The sequence below is a fragment of the Bidens hawaiensis genome, unplaced genomic scaffold (genome assembly GCF_021521415.1).
Source record: "Bidens hawaiensis isolate Kalapana, Puna unplaced genomic scaffold, B.hawaiensis_p1.1 tig00039486_1, whole genome shotgun sequence".
Taxonomy (NCBI): Eukaryota; Viridiplantae; Streptophyta; class Magnoliopsida; order Asterales; family Asteraceae; genus Bidens; species Bidens hawaiensis.
The window spans coordinates 41,367-48,182 of record NW_027496939.1 but is presented as its reverse complement, the minus strand read 5'-3'; the positions used below and the strand labels follow the sequence as shown (position 1 = coordinate 48,182).

Here is a 6,816-nt window from a genome sequence, read left to right as displayed (position 1 = left end):
TTTTTTTTCTTATTTTCCTCTCTTTTTCTTCCCTTCCCCTTGTTAAATGAGACTCGGAAACACAGTGGGGGTTCCAAGGGAACAACGCCCCTTGGCGAGGGTCCAACTAGTGTTGTAAAAAGCATCAGTCGCTAGTCGGGCGGTGGGTGGAGACTAGTGATTAATCAGGATTAATCGGATTGGACTTTAATGTATATTTTTCAGTTTTATATATACATGCACACCTTTTTATATATAATATTCAGTTTTATACATACGCAAACATATTTTGGTTGGAAATGACTGGAATCTCGTTGAAAACCTCTGGTTTTTACTATAATCTCCGGAAACCGCTAATGTCGGTCGGAAGCTCGCCAAAAAGCGCTGATTTTTGTCGTAATCTCGCCGGTAACCATCGGTTTTGGATGGAAACTCGCCGAAAAGCGCTGCTTTTTGGCCATTGACCGATTAATTGGCCGACTAGCCCAAAATTAATCAGGACCGGTAATTAATCGGTTCCTAGTTGATATTTTTGCAACACTGGGTCCATGGGCAGCGCCGCGCCCCTTGTAGACATTAATTGCTTTATAAAAATGTATTAGAAATTTAATTTTATTAAATTTCATATATAATATTTTGGTGTCTAAACGGGCGTATCTGATGTATTTTGAATTTCAAAATACATGGTAAATTGATAACTGCCAAAACAATTACCAAGACCCTAACCCTAATAAACTGTTTCTAGATCATCCGAAGATTTCTCTGGTTCATCATACTCTAACAAATATTATACTCAAGTCTACTCAAATCAATCTGAGTTTTATTCGGTCAAAATATTTAGAAAACACAAATAATTTTGAGATGATATGTTTTACATGACTCTCAGATATCTGAATTTGTTAGTTATATTTGAGGGATTTAATTATTTATCAGTTATTTGTTTTTTTAATAGGTACATTTTAAATGAACTCGAATTTAGTTCCATGTTTAGTTATGTTTGTTAGTTATATTGTATGAAGAACTATGTTTGTTAGTTATATTTGAGGGATTTAATTGTTTTGACAAATTCAAGTCAGATCAATGAGGGTGATCGCGAAAGTCACCGAAAGAGGTTCGTCACTTAGTCGGTCTTTTCCTTCACCCTAGTTAATTAACATATTTGAGAATATCGGGATCTATGCTTATTTTCAACTCCTCGAAGGATTTTGTCTCCCTATTTTGACCCGTTCAAGGTAAAAAATGGGGTTGCTTTCTCAGCAAAACTGAAGTGTAACGAATCTTTGGATATGTTAATCCTGGTATAATCATTTAAAGAAATCTTGTATATTTTTATATTTATTTATTGACAATTTGACATAAGAGATGTTTTACGACAATGATTAGAAGTGAATCATATTAACTAAGTGAACTTATTTTAATATATCACCCCTTATAAACATGTTTATTTTAGTTAAAAATAACTGGCCCCGAACCAACACTCTTATTTTAATATATAACACCTTGAAACATGTTTTCGTTAAAAATTATATTGCCTCGAACCAACACTAGCCCGTATAGTGACGAAATTTGGAGAAAATCGTCGATGGGGCCGGACAAAAATACGTATGTAAAAAAGTCATAAATGGTGGGGCCGGGCTCAACTTTTTAGTCAAAACGGGTAAAAAATTTCACTACGTTTGAAAACATTTGAACAAAAACGGGTAAATTTACACTACTTATAAAAAACGGAGAGGGCGGGGCCACCCGTAGCCCTTGAGAAGCCTCGCCCACGAGTACGTACACAATGGAGTATCACCGATATATGGAAACCATATTGGTAATTATCAACGGTCTAAACGTACATGATGACGACGTATATGAGACTAAGACGTGCTAAAACAGGCTTGATATATCACGGTAATTTATTTTTAACTGTTATAGTTGTATTATTTAACTTTAATAATTAGAATTTGTCATATACTTTTGTTTTTCCTGTAAACATAAAAATATTTAAAATTTTTTTAAAATTAATTATTATCGGTAAAACTTAAAGGAACCTGTTGGTAATGTGTCGAAGAAAATCTCTATGGACGACACTTTAAAAGTCGTCAGTGATCCCTCAGTAATATCCATCGGTGATCGGTAAGTATTATATGTAGGTAATATATGTATGTAGCCAAATTACCCGAAGTCATATTTCCTACGACTAATCACCAATAAATTTCCATTGGCATCCATCTTTACAGACGGAATGCCGAAGGATAAGCTTGTCGGTAATACTAGCTTCGTTTTGTAACGAAATTAAACATTTGTTAAAGCGATTGTTTTCGACCTAAACTTATTTTGCTCCCGACGTGTTTTGACCTATTATAGAACCTAACATATCTGTTTTGCCAGGCTTATATTTATGCAAAAATATACTAAAATTAATTTGATAAATGCTATATTTGATGATCTAAACAATTGAATTCACATAATTATTATATACTTACAGAAACATTACAAATGAGAAACACACGAGACTCAACATTACAATGCTTCATAATAAAAACAACACACTAAAGAACTACGAGTCACGGGTAAACTTCGATAACAGAATGAGGGTCTCGAATGTGTTTTACAGTGTAACGAGTGAACCCGGCCTCAAGAAACACGTAAGACCATTCATCCAAAGTCCGCTCTTTCCCTTTACTTGTTAAAGTCATCATCGCAATATCACACATTAATCCCACCCCATCATCGTCTTCGTGCCCCACAATTACATCTACGACAATCACCTTCCCTGTATCTCGTGGAATAGCCTCCCGACATTTCTTTAGTATCACAATGCATTCTTCGTCCGCCCAATCATGTAGCACTTTCTATAACATCACAAAAAAAAATCATTAGACTAAACAAAATAATATTTGTAGGGGACAAAGGTTAATTTCCATCATTTGACTAACTAACCATCAAATAAACAACATCAGCTTTCGGAACATGATCAAACATATCACCTCCAACATGTTCAACACCTATAGATGTCGGGGCAATTGACACTACATGTGGTAGATCGAAGTTAACGCCTTTGATCCATGGACACGCCTCGACAATACCCCTTAAAGCCATTCCATTACCACCACCAACATCCACCAATGTCCGCACCCCTTTAAAAACCTCAGGACAACCCTCAATAACTGCGGCCACACAAGCACGAGCATCACACGCCATTCCATCGTTGAATAACTTACTAAACTCCGGATTTTTAGCACCAAACCCCCAAAGGTCCGTGCCATGTGCCGCATCAAAAGGTAAATCTTTGTTCCTCATAACCCAATCACTTAACTTATGGAATGGAGCCAATATAACCGGATTGGACCCTAAAAGCACCAAATCAGCCATGCTATTGTTCCCATGTCGTGTTAGGAGTCTAGATATCGGTGTTAGAGCGTATCCAACAGATGTTTCAAATATAGGTTTTTCTTGAAACACTTTACAACGGATCAAGAACCTCATGATCCTATACAATGAAGGCTTTGAACACCCGATTTCCGACGCCAAATCATCAAGTGTGACAGGAGATTTACGTTTTTGCAAGATATCGGGTATCCCGAGCTCAATGGCACACTTGATCACAGCTATAGGAGTGAAACCATGGATAAATTTCCATATTTCCACTTGGGCTGCCACTTCTTCTTTGAAACTATTAGTCTCCAAGAAGGCAAGATATTATGGACGAATCTAGTGAAGAGGGTGGTGAGGTTAAATGGGGATATATTACTAGAAACGGACTATAATATTACACTAAAATGATTTGATCTAATACTTTAATAATTGACTCCAAGAATTTTTATAAATTAAATTTCCTTTGTGATGTGTATTCTCGGGTCATAACCAAAAAAAAAACATTTTAAAAAATTGTATAAAAGAGAAGTTTGGTGCCGCGTCCATATCATTTTGATTTTCTTTTTTTAGTATTGGTAGCATAGGGAACGTAACAAGAACCGACCTAACATCAATATTTGTTTACGTAACGGAAACATACTAAATTCGTGTAAACTCACTACATTAACGTTCGGGAATGACAATGCTAGGGTTTTGATGCCATTTGTTTTTTTAGTTCCGGTACCATAACGAACGTAACGAAATAGACCATATGCCAATTTTCTTTTTTATTTATTTTTTGTTTTAATTCCGATACCGTAACGAACGAGAAAGAAACCAGCCAAATTCGCGTAAAGTCACTGCCTTTTGTTTTAGTTCCAGTACCACTGTAACGAAAACATACCAACTGTCATTTTTGTTTTAGTTCTTGTATCATAAGAAACTAACAACTGAATTTACGTCGACTTATCATCTCAACGCTCGAGACCGACAACGCTAATTTTACCACAACCCAGATTTTGTCGACCAGGTCCAACACAACACGCTGGATAAATTCCTAGTTAGTTATAATTACTAAAGATGTTGGTGTGTGCATTAGTTATAATTAAAATAAAAAAATGTATTAAGTTATACTTAAAATTATCATAAAAGTAAATAATAAACTGGTGTTTATGGTAATCTTTACAAATAAAAATATTATGTTTTATTTGTAACCTATTTTGTTTATGGTAATCTTTACTATATATAATAAAGAAAAATATTATGTTTTATTTGTAACCTATCTTGGTGTGAATACTTTATGGGTTTATCATTGTATATGGTATATGATAGACGTATGGTTCTTATCTTAATATTTTTTTTTCTCTTATGTTTTCTTTTCCTCATTTTTATTTCTCTTATGTTTTCTTTTCCTCACTCTATCCAGGAAACCAAAATATCAGCATGGAGAAGGGTTGAACGTCCATTTAGCGGGTCAGTTAAGAAACTCACAGGTGTTCTTTTTTAACAAAAATCTCTACACGCATAAATATGTCAAAGAGTATATCCCTAACAAAATTGTGCCGGTACTTGAACCACGGGGAACTCTCTGCAATGTACCACATGCTACCCATACGAGTCCAAAGATGCCTTTCGACAAACATGACAAATTTCATCAACCGGGAATAAAGGAATCATGAGGCGATACTTAAGGATAATACGATATTCCACATGGGACATATGTTGACCTAACCCATCTATGGGTTGAGTTATTCTACAAAGGTCAACAAAAAATAAAAAGTGTAAAAAGCCATAATTAAGTGATATATGTCAAGTAGGGACCAAATGAAAAGGGGAATAAAAGTAATATTACACATTTTTTCTCTCCACATACAAATCACATGTTAATTTATTCATCATTTTAAAATGTCTATAACATTTTCATATGATGTTTTTGTTGGGTTTCTATGGATAATTTATACTTAGTTAACCATTTAACTAGTCACAATTAAGGCGGAAGCGTGATATATACAAACTAAACATATCTATCCATATGTATATATATATATATATTACAAGTTTATATGATATGTGTTCATGAACAACCTAGTTTATTCATGTCATAAGATTACCAATAATCTATTTATTAGAAACCCGAAGCAAGGATCAAATGATACGAGAAAGACTAAACTATCAAAGCTATAAACACTTACATTCTTAACCCTTTAAGAGTGTAGTTGATGTTGAAGAAGATGATGATGTTGAAGCTAGACTTTCAAAAGAAAATCCTCAAACAGAATATACCCCGAGCCTCCAACACACACCGAGCTATGTTAGGAAGCTTGAACACGAGAAACCGAGACCCGAGCCTCTTCTTTTGTTCTTGGCCGAAAACCAAAACCAAGAAAGAAAGAAAGAGTTGATTTTTGCTTCCTTGAAAGTTATGTTTTGTTTACTTGTTTCAAAGATATAAAACAAAATCTTTCTCACATCATATGTTAGGTATTTTGGTCAAGTGAAGTTTACTCAATCTATCCCATATCCATGACAAGATTTTTGACCAAAACTTTTGGGGTGTGGGGCCCACCCAAAACCGGCCCCAAATAAATTTTTTTTTTTTTTTTTATTTTTTTTTTATTTTATTTATTTTATACTTTATAAAATATATAAACACCCCATCTTTTATAAACCATTTTACAAAAGAACATATAGTTAAATAATCATTCCAATAATAATTATTTGAATAAATAAATTAACCAATTAATTTATTTAACACTTTCAAGTAAGTATTCAGAAACCCGATTTTCTAAATGTGTCGTGTTCTGTATTTGTCTTATAGATCTTATCTTAACAAATACATAATTGGTGTGTGTCTAACTCGTTATTGGGTATGACCCGACTTGGATCAAACACGACTAGCCACATTAACCTAATTATGTGTCTCGGGCATACGGTATTTCAACAATCTCCCACTTGCACGAGACTCATAGGAAGTTAATGCAAATGGTGAATACCGCCTAACAACAGGTCACCACCCCTAGTGTGTTTGACTAAGTGCCATTCAATAACATCATCCCCTTCAAGTCCATACTTGATATGATATAGGTAAGTCTTATCATTACATCCCTTTGTTACTAGATGTCCTGTCAAATCGAAGAGACACAGAGTGATCATTCTCTCAATGATTTAACTTAACAGGCCTTAGACATCTAAACTCTCAACACATAAGAGGAACAAATCCCATCTTGACTGCATACATCCTCGTTGACATCTCATATGATATCTGAGCTCTTTCTTACACGTCATCGTGTTACCGAAATAACAAAGAAAAGAGTCAAGTTATCAGACTTGATGAGAAACCAGATCCAATATGCATCTCAGGTCAAAAGACACAATGATACTCGCCTTTACTCAAGGATTACTTATGATCAGTTGCACTAACTCCATGCAGTGATCCTTGAGAGCGGATCATGTCCAATATTTGTATCCCACAAATATCTATGAACCTTGGTGGCA

The 6,816-nt window shown here is 34.7% G+C and overlaps 1 pseudogene across 1 annotated transcript; it reads right to left on the bottom strand.

The window, feature by feature from the left end:
- Positions 1 to 2,459: 2,459 nt before the first annotated feature.
- On the bottom strand, positions 2,460 to 4,235 carry LOC143591236 (acetylserotonin O-methyltransferase pseudogene; annotated as a pseudogene). Its single transcript, XR_013145620.1, has 3 exons — positions 4,230 to 4,235; positions 2,908 to 3,648; positions 2,460 to 2,819 (listed from the first exon to the last, which is right to left on the bottom strand). The product of XR_013145620.1 is annotated as an acetylserotonin O-methyltransferase pseudogene (transcript).
- Between the last annotated feature and the right edge of the window lie 2,581 nt (positions 4,236 to 6,816).